A 15030-nucleotide genomic window follows, 5' to 3' on the forward strand; every position below is an offset into this window, starting at 1 on the left:
AAAAAGAAATGTTATTTAAATAAAGACAAAAATAAAAGTAATTCTTATTCATATTGTAATCATTTAAGTAAAATTACTGATATGTATTTATATATATATACTACACATGTTGGAAATATTTTCAAAACTGAAATTACAAACTTTTGGTGGGCAGCCTAGCAACAAGCTGGACTGCAACACCTTTTTGAATATCAATGCCTAATCTATGAAAAATAAGACCACCAAAACCACTACTAACGTTCTTGCTAACTAAACAAATCTTCAGACGCTTGAAAAAACATAAAGTATCATCCTCAAGTTCCCCTAAAGTAGAGAAAGCTAAAACACCCAAACTATAGCCATGAGATACACACTTGTCCAAGTATTTAGTGCGTTTTCGCGAAACGACACTAGAGATAGATTTGCCTGGAACAAAAGAACGGGTACCTTCACCTGTGAAAGGAGAAACACCTGTAACATCCATGCAAACATCTTAACCATTTTCCCAGTTAAGAACAAAGATATCAGCAGGCCGTAAGTCTTTGCCATCATCCGACAGAAACCCAAGGAAAACTTCCTTATGCGCCGGTACTCCAGCCTTATAACAAATGTCAACGATCACATCTCGTACAAAATCATGTCGAAACTTAGGTCCAACATCCTTAGCACAATGAAGTGCATGATCTCCAAAAATATCCATAGGGATTTTGAAACTTGAGCACAAATTATTCTCAACAAACAATGGGATACCCAGGCGGTAACAAAGAACAACTCTGAACTGTCTCATCCCGAGACATTGATTAAGCCCACTAATAGGTACAACTAATAGATAATCTTGTGCATGCTTGACTCTGTTACACTTCCACAAAATTTTTAATTTTTAATTTTTACTTTTAAATACTATTATTATTATTGTTGTTGTAATTATTATTTTATAACAAACATTAATAAAATTTGATCAATGAAATAATTGTACATAAATGAATATTTAAGGGTAGATTTTGTATTTTTAATATAATAACAAGGTCAAAATAGAGAAAATCAATTAATTGAAATTGAGTGGGCCTATAACTTCTGCTTTTACTGTTTCTTTTTTTTGGACAATCAACATATTTCAATTCATTCAAATCAAAATAGTGATTAATGTTCCCTTACAAGAATAACAAAAACATCAAAATAAAAGATAATCAAAACCCTAATACAAATTAGGACACCAATTACAAGTAGATCGCGAAGAGAAGGAGCGATAAAGCACAAAGATATCCAAAAGAATTTTATGTATAAGGGAGAGATGATGGTATATCCGGAAAATTCTGATCATTTAATCTGATTGTATTCTTCTTTTATAAGAGATGCTCCTAAAACAAAGGAGTACTTAGCCCATAAAATTGTCGATCTACACGAACACGGATGCGCGATGTCGTGATACATCGTCGATGTGTTTGAATCGAAAATAGCAAGCCACGAACCAGCCATGAAATTTGAAGAACTCGCCCCACAACGACGAAGAAAAATCGCCCAAAACGACGAAAAAATATGTCAAAAGATACCAAAAATGATGTAAAAACATCTTATTCAATTACCTACTACCAAAAACTCTAAAACAAAAGAATCCTCGCTCAGATCTGGTCCAAAAAGACCAAATCTGAGCAAGATGACTTAGTGTAGTACGATAAGAGAAGAAGGCAATACGGAGATTGCAGGTGTTGAGAAGAGAAGAATTGGGATGAGTTGTTGATACATGTGTATCTTCCTTTCCCTGGGAACTAGTGATCCTCAAGACGAATTGAGGATAGAATCCTATATTAGGAAGGATTCCTTGTTTAGGAAGGAGTATTGTTTCGAGCATTATTCTTAGTTTAGGTAATATACCTAGAAAAAGAATTAGTCCTGCAAAAGGAAATAGATTCCTAAGAGGTTTGGAGAACCAAACCTAGCCTATAAATAAAGATGTTTCGCTCATAACTAAACACATCTAGTTAGTGTGTTCTTGATACAGACGCACCTAGAGAAGAAAGGTTTACATAAAAAACCTAGAGAAGTTTGTAAGACAATTATTTATTGTAAAAGCAAGTTTAGCAAACAGTTTAGGGTTAACTACTGTTTAGAGAGATTGTAAGCGTAACAAAGAGAGAATTGTAAATCGTTTTCTTGTTCATAATCTAGAGAAGATAAATTTCTTCGAATCACTACTTGTGTTTTGTTTTCTAAGTTTCTCGTCTATTATTATTCTGAATTCCGCCTTTATAGTAATAGTTATCAAGGTATAGATATCATACGTAGCAGTTGTAGACGATATTTAAGAGGAGAAATAAGAAAAGATAAAGAGAATCGTATAAAACGATAATAATATTGGTTGATTGATAATAATAAGATTGTTAAAACTCTAAACGATAATGCTTAGCCTTTATATAAGCTAGCATGACCGACTAAAAAGATAATAAAAGGAATTCTACCTAAACTAGGAAAGTAAAGGACTTGCAAAGCAAGTAAACTAAAGCAGATGGAAAATGGATCCACAATCATTGTTAATACAGACGAGATGGATCAACTATAATAGTTGACAAGTTATAGGCAGATATCCTACATCAGTCCCCCTTCTTAAAAGAAACTCGCCCTCGAGTTAGATAATAAGAAAAACTTCATTCTCTCCATATATTGCTCTAGACTTTGAGCTGTCATCAAAGAATACGAGTTCTTGCATGAAAAATTGTAGAATCCACGTTTACCGGCTTACCAGGATCGAACACGAAACTTGTAGTTCTAGATATCATAAACCGAAACATCCAAGAAATGTGTCTCAAAGCATCATAAGAGTTTTGCTCAAGTTTTCCGCGATCACATACAAAACTCAAATCATTTGCGATGGTAATGTAAACCATGCCAGCAACGTCCACCACGAGTACATCATGTGTATCTCCCAAGTTCTGAGCTACACCTTCGAAAACAGATTCAACTGACTTGTTCCTTCGCCGGTCCAAGAAATGAAATAGTTCATTATCTAAATTTCTGTTGTGGTATAAAATCCACCAACCAAGTCTTCCGTCTTCAACGTAACGCCTAGCATCAACTGTGTGATCTAGTAAAGTCGCAACTAACAATGCAGCAGGAAGTGGCGAAAAGAACGTGATATTCATGTCGACCATATTAGTAATGGCTACTAATTTTCTTTCTCCTCTTACTCGGTTTACCCCAAACATGTCTTTGTGTAGAAAACTGTCCAGCTTATCATCTGGTCTTGTTGTTTTGTCTCGATCAAAGACAAAAACCGTAGTTTGAACTCCCAGTAATTCTGCATCTCTCTTGAAGTAATTACTGAAGGTATCCGGAAAAGCGAAATGGTGTAGAGCTGCTTGAATGCTACCTAACTTCAAAAATTGAAAACTACTTATCTGTGACTTCTCCTTACGGTCTTTAAGATTGACCACCATAAACTTTTCCTGAACCTTCAATAGAAAAATTAAAAGACTCCTTGAAGTAGTCTGAACGGGAGAATACGTAGCGTCCACATACCTTTTTGTATAACCTTTGTTGTCACATGTCCCATATGTAGCATATAGTTCCGAAACAGAGGAACTTGAGAGAATAAGAAATGTTCTCCGTTCTTTGGAGTCCTTCTCAACCAAACATGACAACAATTTCTGTTGTTTATCATCATCCGTGATGCTACATGGATCATCGCTCTCAGTGTGACAAAAATGTAAGCAAATAGTGTCACAACTCATTAAACCAAACATTAGAGAGTATCGTACCAAATGGTATTGATCAGTTCTGCTAAACTGACAAAAATTGTGAGAGAAACATGAACTATGCAGCGTAAATCTTCTTCCATCCACCGTTTGCCCTTTTATACAAGTGCTGCTCGGCATAATCATCTTTAACACCCCGTTCATGTACATCCAGCTGACTATGAAGAAAAAAGTAGGCTCAATCAGGTAGCCATTGTTTCTAAGCCTTTCTCCACCAGGTTCAAGATTAACATTATCTTCAACACCGGATTTGATATGTTTTAAAATCTTCTCGAATTGTTTTACATCGATCGGTGAAATCTGTTCATTCCCTTTCTTAAAATGATCACCAAAAATACCTTTTGTCGCAAATTCCTTTGATATCAGAACAAACTCATCATACCACCATGTAGCAGTTGCAGTTCCGAGGAAACATTTACGGAAGTCTGAGAAGCATATAGGTCCAGGCCATACTCGACAAAGGAAAGATTCACCGTCAAATGTGATGCAAACATAATCTGTAGTTGCATCCATTCGTAAATTATCCACAAGCGCTTCAATCACTGGCACGTTCATATAACTAAATATTTGCGTCAACCTGTAATTCTTGTCGACCAACGCGCTAACAAATTCACTATTTCCAAGAATTGCTGCTAAACCAAAAGACCAGTAATCTTTTCCAATACGACGTAAGTCGTTCTTATGCGCTAAAAGATTAGCACCTGGACGGTACCTTGGAATAATTGAGAGGCCATAAAAATAATCACAATGGTGATGAATAAAAATTACCAACTTTTGTGAAGAGGCGACACTTTCCTTAAATTTTCGACCTTCAAAGTGGTAAGCATTAACAGCTAGCGCTTCATCGATAACACCATTATTGAATATAATAAATTTAGATTTCCCTCCAGGCCCCCATGCAGTTTGCTGAAAATCTCTTTTTGCTGACAAACCTAACATTATTCTTCCAGTGGCAGGTGAAAAATTTATAAACGTTTGCTTTTCTTCGAGAGCCAAAAAGGCTTCATGAATTCCAAAGGTTATAGAAGAATCACAGAGACTATGAAGAACATATTCTGAGACACCGTTGTAATGTAGAGTCTTCTTATCTATAGTCTTGAACTCCAACGAGAAACATATATATATGCTGGTTTAAATACTTTGCATTAGATCGAAACCCTCACTTGAGTATATGCCGAGAAATTTTACTAAAAGATGAAACCTTCCCATTTTAGTGTTTAGAAGTGGCATCCACATGTCATGTTTTTGCAAGCTCTCATTACAAAAAAGGATAAACTTCCTTATCACCTTAGCAAATTTAACTCCATAAACATGATTGCTGTACAATCTTTGTTCTTCCAACAACACGGAAGTATCTTCAAAAGACTTATGAACCAAGTCTTCTTTATTCAAAAATAAAATCATTGTTGCTCCACCTTCTGTTAACGTCACTGGACTAGAAATATCAGCACCCATTAAGGCATGAAATGCTTCACAGTTCTGAAGTCCCATTTCTGCACTCATCAGATCAACGCTATAATTCTTTAGCACCAATATAATGCCTACTGCAAGTCGTGTTTTCACCCTTCCATAACTTGTTTTTCCACTATCTGCGAGCTTTCCAAGCTCAAAAGTAGCTAGCTTCTGTCTTCTACAATTCGCTGGTGCACCATCTCCATGATAGACATTATTCTTCTCCAGCATTACACTTAGCAGACAGACAACAGTCGTTTGGATAAGTGAGTCCAACATTGTATTGTAAGAATTTAACTCTTTCATGCCTTCACCAGTAACAATTCTATGATCGATTAGATCATCTTGAACTGCAACGGCTAGTTTTTTTAATAGTAATCATCAGAACATCACCAACTATATCATCAGTCGCTCAAACATGTATCTCTCCACCCAATACCCTTAGGTGTACACCATTGTATATACGTCTCTTCAATGCAGATTTTATCATCGGAATATACTGTGCACATCAAGCTTTTCAAATTCGATAAAAACTTTTCAGCTAAAGCTTGTTTACTGATGTAATCTTCTGTATAAATATATCTCGGAGATAGTTGTTCACACACATGGATAGACATATCAGATGACACAAAAGAATTATGATGGGTTAATTCCATCAGTTGAACTCTGTTAGGGTTTGCATGCAATACCATTCCTGTGTCCACTTGATCAAAATCTTGAGTATTATCAACAAAAGATAAAACATACATATCAACTTCAGAAGTTCACAGACTAAGATCGGAAGACTTACCATTGAGTTCAGATAAATCATGTGATTCTTTAAGGACCAAGTTGTCTTGATTTTCTTCCTTATGAGCTGTCAGGATTTTCTTATGGAATCACTGACGATCGCGTAATAACAGATCTTGAGATATTATGATGAATAATAAGTAAACCAAGCACAAGCAACTATAACAATACGAGAAAGATAAATCAACTCACAAGACACAAGATTTATAGTGGTTCGACCAATACATACAACCTGTATATATTGTCTACGTCCACTTTGAGCCGCACCAACTCAAATCCACTATGAAGAAAAACGATTACAACGTCGTGTGAATCCCAACAAACCCTTGGTTACACCGCAACAATTACCCGAGACGATAACCTTGTCTCTTGTTCCTCACCAATATGCTCTCACAACGAAACCCTAACTTTTTATCCTAAAAGCTATACAAGAAAGAACTCTCTTTTCTCTCTAAAACAATTTTCTTCACCCAATTATACAAGGCCTAATTACCTATTTATATAGGTTACAAACTTGGCCACCAAGAATTATAACCGGTTTAGGAAACATATCACGGGTAACTTTAGGAAATAATTAATTAGTCTTCAATCAACTAACAATCTCCCACTTTGAAGACTCATTGATCTTCGACTCTTCAACTTTGGATTGGCGGTGCTAAAACATCTTCTTTGTCGGTGCGATTCCCTTCCCAGATCCTCATTCTGAGAGACCAACTAAACCCTTGCATAACTTTAGCTTGTCTGATGTAACTCCCTTGGTAAACATATCCGCCGGATTCTTCGAACCAAGAATCTTCTCGAGCTTCAACTCTCCTTCTTCTAAGAGATCCCGAATAAAATGATAACGAATATTTATATGCTTCGTCCTAGCATGATAGGCTGAGTTCTTGGCTAAATGTATAGCGCTTTGACTGTCGCTAAACAGAACATTATCTCGTTGTTCCTTTCCCAACTCATCTAACAAACCTCGTAACCAAATCATCTCCTTGCTAGCTTCTGTTACTGCTACGTACTCCGCTTCCACAGTAGACAATATTACCAACTTCTGTAACCGTGAGTTCCAACTCACTGCATCTGACCCCATAGTATAAACATAACCGGTCGTACTTCGCCTTTTATCTACATCACCTGCGAAGTCTGTATCCACATAACCTCTCAAGATAAAACCACATTTTCCATAACACAATGGTACGTTTGTGTTACCTCTCAAATACCTGAGAATCCACTTCACAGCTTCCCAATGTTGTTTTCCTGGGTTGCTTGCATATCTACTCACTACTCCCACTACATGTGAAATATCCGGTCTCGTTCACACCATAGCATACATTAGACTCTTAATCGCCGAAGAATATGGTATGTTAGCCATGTACTCCTTTTCTTCATTTGTCTTCGCACACTGCATACTTGAAAGACGAATTTGACTTCCAAGTGGAGAACTAACTGTTTAGCATTCTCCATATTGAACCTTTTCAACACTCATTCAATATATTCAGCCTGACTAAGCATAAGAATACCCTTAGCTCTGTCTCTTATGATCCTCATACCAAGAATCTGCTTTGCTTCACCAAGATCTTTCATAGCAAACTCACTTGCTAATTGTTTCTTCAAATTCTCAACTTCTTGTAGAGATGTTCCGGAAACCAACATATCATCCACATACAGTAATAATATGATGTAGTCAGAACCACACCTTTTGAAGTAACAACAATGATCTGCATTACACCGTGAGTAACCACCTCTATGCTTGAAGTTATCAAAATTCTTGTACCACTATCTCGGGGCTTGTTTTAAACCATACAAACTCTTCTTTAGCTTGCACACCATCTCTTCCTTTTTTTACTATGAATCCTTCTGGCTACTTCATGTAAATTTCTTCATCTAGGTCACCGTGAAGAAAAGCTGTCTTTACATCCAACTGTTCAAGGTAGAGATCTTCAGAATCCACTAGACTTAACACTACTCGAATAGTAGTCATCTTCACAACTGGAGAAAATATCTCGTTGTAATCAACACCAGGTTTTTGCAGGAAACCTTTCACAACCAACCTCGCCTTGTAGCGAATATCTCCATTTTCTTCAGACTTCATCCGATAAACCCACTTGTTATGCAACGCCTTCTTACCTCTTGGTAATTTTACTAACACCCAAGTGCCATTTTCCTCAAGTGAATTCATCTCATCTTCCATAACAAGTTGCCACTTTCCTGAATCATCATCCGCTAGTGCTTCTTTAATATCTTCAGGTTCACCTCCATCCGTAAGTAATAGATAATTCAGAGCATACCTTGGGTTTGGTTTTGGAGTTCTTGATGATCTTCGTACTTCTTGTAGAACTATAGGAGTAACTCCCACTGCGTCAGAAGTCTCTTCACCCTGTACTTCTCTTCCATCAGCAACACCGTGCCCTTCTTGTACCGCACTTTTTCCAGAAACATCATCAATATCGATATACAACTCCTTATCGACGTTTCTTGATCCGACATCTTCAACTTGTGTTTTATTCCTGTCCTTGTACATCTTATTCACATTAAAAGTGACGTCTCTACTTCTAATAACTTTGTGACCCTCGTAGTCCCAAAGTTTATACCCAAAAGCGTCATTTCCGTAACCAAGAAATATACACTTCTTTGCTGGAGCACCTATCTTAGACCTCTCACCGGGACTAAGATGAACATAACCAACAGAACCAAAAACTTTCAAATATGAAAGATTTACCTTTTTGCCGGTCCAAACCTCCTCTTGTATCTTCATATCTAATGGACTACTAGGTGTCCTATTGATTAGATAAGCAGCCGTCTTTGTTGCATGTGCCCAGAAGGTCTCGAGCAAACCAGACTGCAACCTCATGCACCTAGCACATGCATTCAACGTCCAATTCATACGTTCTGCTACTCCATTCTCCTGTGGTGTCCTTGGAACCGTCCTCTCCAAATGAATTCTATTTGCAGCACATAACTGTAAGAATTCTGTTTTGTCATACTCACCACCCTTGTCTGACCTTAGACACTTCAACTTCAGACCAGTTTCTGTTTCAACCAAATCTTTCCACTTCTTAAACACTTCATACACCTCGAACTTATTCTTCATGAAGTAAAGCCACACCTTCCTTGAGTGATCATCAATAAAGGTGACATAATATTGGAACCCGCTGTGAGATGCAACATTAATTGGTCCCCATAAATTAGTATGAACCAAATCAAGTTTCTCACTTTTCAAGGCTCTGCCGCCTCTGCTGAAACTAACCCGTTTTTTCTTTCCAAGAACACAGTCTTCACAAAAACTCATATCAACAGACTTCACCTTAGGTAGATATCCTCCCGAACATAGAATCTTCATGTTCTTCTCACTCATGTGCCCTAATCTTCTATGCCATAAGTTAGTGTCTTCACCACTACTAGCAACTGTTAAAGTAGTTCCATCTGAAGCCCGGTATAGAGTACCGACTCTAACTCCACGAGCTAATACCATAGCTCATTTCTTCACTTTCCAATTGTCTTTCGTAAGCATAACTCACAGTCATCGTCACAAACTTGGCCCACAGACACCAAGTTCTTCTTCAAATTTGGAACGTGTCGTACATCCTTCAATTTCCATGTCGAACCGTTGACTTTCAAGATCACATGACCCAAACCAATGATGTCGCATGCTTCACCGTCACCTAAGAATACTTGGCCACAATATCCTTCTTTATAAGAGATCATAATACTCTTATCACCCGTTGCATGGAAAGAATCTCCCGAGTCTATAATCCTAGACTCATCTTGCTTGTCCTCAGAGAGTAGTAGAAAACCTTCCGTAATCACCTTCTTGTTATCAACAAGGACCTTCACCGGTTCTGCAGCTGCAACTACGTTGACCTCTTCTTGATTACCTTTGTTTCCACCATTATTAACACCTTTGTTTTCCGGACAATCGCGCTTGAAGTGTCCTACTTTCTTACACGCCCAACACTCAACAACACCTCTAGTCTGGGATTGAGATCTCTCCTAGACTTCCATCTAGATTTGTTGTTGTTGTTGTTCCGATTTGAACTCCTGCCTCTATATTCTTCCTGCAAACTTAAGGTCGAGCTTGAAGTACTAGAACCATAACCTTGTTCTATTCTTCTTTCCTATTCAACAATTAACCTTTGTTTCACATCATCAAGCTTCAACTTCTCGATCCCTGCATAATTACTAATAGTTTTTCTTGCGGTTTCCCAACTCTTTGGTAATGACGACAACAACCTTAAAGCTTGAACTTCATCATCAAAAGTAATACTAACTTTTGAAAGCTGAGAAATAATTGATTTAAACTTCCCAAAATGTGCTGAAATCGCTTCGCCTTCTTGCATCTTCAGATTAAATAATTGTTCACACAACATAATCTTCCCCGAGGCTGATGACTTTTGATACAACTTTTCAAGTTTATCCATAAGATCCTTCGTACTAGTTTCCTCTTGTACGTTATTGTAGACTTCCTCCGTTAGACATCTACGGATCATGACTACACACATGCGATCAAGAGTTGTCCATTCATCGTCTTTGCATGCTCCCTTTTCTGCAACTCCACCCAATGGATCAGCAAGGTCTTTCTCATATAGGTAGTCTTCCATCTGAGACTTCCAAAATGCAAAGTTCTTCCCATTAAAAACTTTAACCCTAGCTACCGTACTTTCGTTATTATCACCCATAGCTCCCACTCCAATCGTATTACGATAAACCCTAAAGCTCTAACCTGATCACTGATACCAGTTGTCAGGATTTTCTTATGGAATCACTGACAACCGCGAAATAACGGATCTTGATATATTATGATAAATAATAAGTAAACCAAGCACAAGCAACTATAATAATACGAGAAAGATAAATCAACTCACAAGACACAAGATTTATAGTGGTTCGACCAATACATACAACGTGTATATATTGTCTACGTCCACTTTGAGCCTCACCAACTCAAATCCACTATGAAGAAAAAGGATTACAACATCGTGTGAATCCCAGCAAACTCTTGGTTACACCACAATAATTACCCGAGTCGATAATCTTGTCTCTTGTTCCTCACCAATATGCTCTCACAACGAAACCCTAACTTTCTACCCTAAAAGCTATACAAGAAAGAACTCTCTTTTCTCTCTAAAAAAATTTTCTTCACCCAATTATATAAGGCCTAATTACCTATATATATAGGTTACAAACTTGGACACCAAGAATTATAACCGGTTTAGGAAACCCATTTCCTAAAATATCACGGTTAATTTTAGCAAATAATTAATTAGTCTTCAATTAACTAACATGAGCATGATTTACTTTGTCTGTTTGAGAAGTAATTTTCATCTCTTCCTCATCAATTGATATCGCGGTTGAAGATGAATCCTCTTTGTTTTCTTCTCTCTTTTCAGAAGTAACTTCAATAACAACTGGAACAAACGGAACCTCATGGACATGATGTGTTACTACTTCCTTAGAAACAACGTTTTCTTCCTCTGGTAGAGTGACTTCCATCTCCTTTTTGTTAACTAAAGTAGCCGAAACAGCTACAAAAGCATTAGAAGATGATGATTTCTCTGGAATTGCTTTACCGGTAAGTTTGACCCACATAATTGGATATTCATGTGTAGCTTCATCCAAAGCAATCCTAAACTCCTCTCGTTTTTTAGCTTCAGCAATCAGAAATTCGTCAAGACTCTTCAAAACTTGTTGTTTCTCTTCTTTGGTAATAAGAAGTTCTTTTTTTTGTTATGTTATCTCTGAAGTACGGATAAGGCCTATCATAAATCTCCTGTAATTCATCTTTCAAGTCTGCAGTACTAAGTATTAAGTCTGCTCTAAGGTTCAGGAGAGCTTCTAAAGATGTTACCCCCATGATCAAATACGTAAGAATATGAAAACGATTTTTTTTATTTTTATTTTTTTTAATAATAGGGATAGGGTTTTGAGTTTGCGGAAGCGGGTTGAAGAATCTGTTTCTAGATAAAAATCTAAAAACTCTGTATCTAATACCAACTAGTGTAATACGATAAGAGAAGAAGGCAATACGGAGATTGCAGGTGTTGAGAAGAGAAGAATTTGGATGAGTTGTAGACGATATTTAAGAGGAGAAATAAGAAAAGATAAAGAAAATCGTATAAAACGATAATAATATTGGTTGATTGATAATAATAAGGCTAAGTGTTATGACTTAGCCTTTATATAAGCTAGCATGACCGACTAAAAAGATAATAAAAAGAATTCTACCTAAACTAGGTGATGAGTGCCAAATATTGTATATATTTATCCCTTTCTGTTGGCATTTTAACTCATCTTTTATGCATTAATTCTACATTTTATCCCATATTCTGTATTTTCAATGTTTTCAAGAATAAATATTTTTATTAATTAATTTTGCATTTTTAGGTAATAAATAAAGTTCGGATGAGTCGCGGAGCGAAAAGAGCAGAAAAGTAGTGAAAAGCCGGAAGAAATTACGCAAGGAAGCCGCGAAGAATGGTGCGCACAACCTCATTTTCTACACACAAAAGCGCCTCCGTTCTCAGCCATCAGATCATTTCTCAGAAGCATCCGACGGTCGCTCCCTCATAGAGCATCGAAATCTGATGTCTCTGCCGAGCACCACAGAGCTGAAATTCCAAGCCTTCAGATTAGATGGTAGTTGAATCCAACGGTCGCTCCCTTGCTGTGCATCGAAGATTGATATCTCCGCCTAACACTACAACACCTAACTCCATCTGGCATCGTTGATTTTGTTGTATCATATAATCCAACGGTCGATCATCGCTTGCCTCCGCATCACCGTCCGATCTACCAATCATCATCACATCCCACGGTCGAGATTCGCCAAACATCAAACTCGATGATCCCACTACACACCTTAGTGACCGAACACTATACCCCAAACCAAACATCACCTAATCTCATTCTATCGACCCATCTCCACCATCACCACCCACCCTGTGCAGAACCACCACCATCTCCCTGTTCCCGCTCAACCACCACCACAACCACCTCTACCAACTCTCAAATCACTCAACCACTATAACCCATCTCCACTACCATCATTACCACCTATCTAGCCACCTAATTTCCCATTTTGATACACGTTTTTCTTCCAAAACCCTAACGTGTGAAAATTGGTAAATTAGGTTGATTTAGATGGACAATTGGACGTAGCTAGAGCATCAGGAGAGGAATTGGAGGCATGGGTCGACATCTACCAGTGTCATCAGTGATTAGGTAAACTTTAATAGAAATTTTTATATGAACCCTAATTCCATAAATTGGGGATTTTTGGGGGAAATTGATGGTACTTCTAATTAGAAGCATGGGTCACGTATTAGGGGTGTTATCAGTGTGTTAGGTGAGTGAATTTTGGATTTTTGGGCAAAACCTAATTTCACTGATTTTGGGGGAAAATTGGGGGAAAGCCCTAATGATGTAATTGGGTATAAATATGTGGTGAGGGATGTGTGTAAAACTATGTTGGGATTAGCCCACATCCAGGACTCTCATGTCCTGTTAAATTTCAGTTACAACTTAATTTCAATTTCATGTTCAGTTCAATTTCCATGTTCTGTTAATGTTGATTTTTTTTTAGTTCAATTTGTTGCTTAGTTTCATGTTCATGTTAGACTTGTCATATCCTGTTTGTTTCCTGATTAATGTTAATGTGTGATGTTCCTGTTGTTAGTTAGACTCATTGTTTTGTCATGTTAGTTCATAGTTTAAATGCTCACTGTTAGTATCAATGTTCCTGTCATGTTTGTTTTACTGTCATTTGAAGGAATGCTAGGCTAGGTATCTGTGAAGCAATGTGCTGATTGTGCAATGGCAAGAAATCAGTGCTCATAGCAAGCTGATGTTCTTGCCATTCTCCTTGTATGCTTAGGTTGTAGTGTTGATTGTGCATTGGGAGAAGCTAGTGCTTATAGCAAGCTAGTTTTCAACCCATTCTATAGGAATGCCTGTATTCTTGCCTTAGTATTGCTTCTTGTCAGTTTCTTTATCACCCCTACCCTTGGCCTTAGGCCTTGGTCCATTCTTGTTTTGTTCTTTGCTTTTGCTGTTGCCCTGTTGTATCTTTCATTTTATTTTCTGTTGCTTTTGCATTGTTTTGTCCACTGTAATTTTCATTTGCTTCTGTTCACTTTTATTTTGCTGTTGCTTTGTTCCTTGCTTGTACATTCTATTTGCTGTCCCCTGCTGTGTGCTCTCTTGTGCTGCTGTGCAGCTCTTTCTTTGCACTGCTTGTGCAGCTGCCCTGCCAAGCTGCTGCCACTCTTGCTCCTGCTGCTTGTGCTGCTACTTCTTTTCTTGTTGTGCACTTGCCTTGCTGTGCACTTTCATCTGCTGCACTGCTGCTGCACTGCTTGTGCAGTTGCTACTGCTGCTACCACTTCCCCTGCTGTCAAGCTGCTGCTGCTCTTGTTGCTGCCTTGTCTGTTGCTGTCAGGCTGCTGCTACCCTGCCACTCCTTCTCCTGCAGCCAACTGAACCCAAGTTCCAATCCAACTGAGCCCAATTCAAATCAGTAAAGCCCAAAGGCCCAGACTCTTTACTAAAACAAAAGCCCAAGATCTAGACAACTGAGTCCAAAGCCCAAATTCATTAAGGCCCAATCCAATTCAATTAACTGTGGGCTTAACCCAAAAATCAATCAAAGGCCCAAAGCCAATTTGCACTTCAAAGACCAAACTGAGCCCAAGCTCAGTTCCTTTTATTGTGAACAAACCCATTAGCACAATAAGCCCAATAGTTCCAAAGGGGCTTCTAAGCCCAATAGCAAATTAGGAACCCAATTAGCTAAAACACATTTCCGAAACACACCCGATCTCTGTGGATCGACCCGTACTTGCACGAGCTACAACAGACGACCGTGCACTTGCGGTATTACTGTAGGCCCGTTTTTATTGCGCTTCATTTTATACATATCTCCGGGCCCACCAAGTTTTTGGCCGGGGATAATTTTTTACACCTCTTCAAAGCCTACCAAGTTTTTGGCGCCGCTGCCGGGGATATGGAACCACAAAATTCAGGTTTAGGGGATAATTTTTTACACCTCTTCCTTTTGTTACACCTCTTCCTT

The sequence above is a fragment of the Papaver somniferum genome, chromosome 4 (assembly GCF_003573695.1).
Source record: "Papaver somniferum cultivar HN1 chromosome 4, ASM357369v1, whole genome shotgun sequence".
NCBI lineage: Eukaryota > Viridiplantae > Streptophyta > Magnoliopsida > Ranunculales > Papaveraceae > Papaver > Papaver somniferum.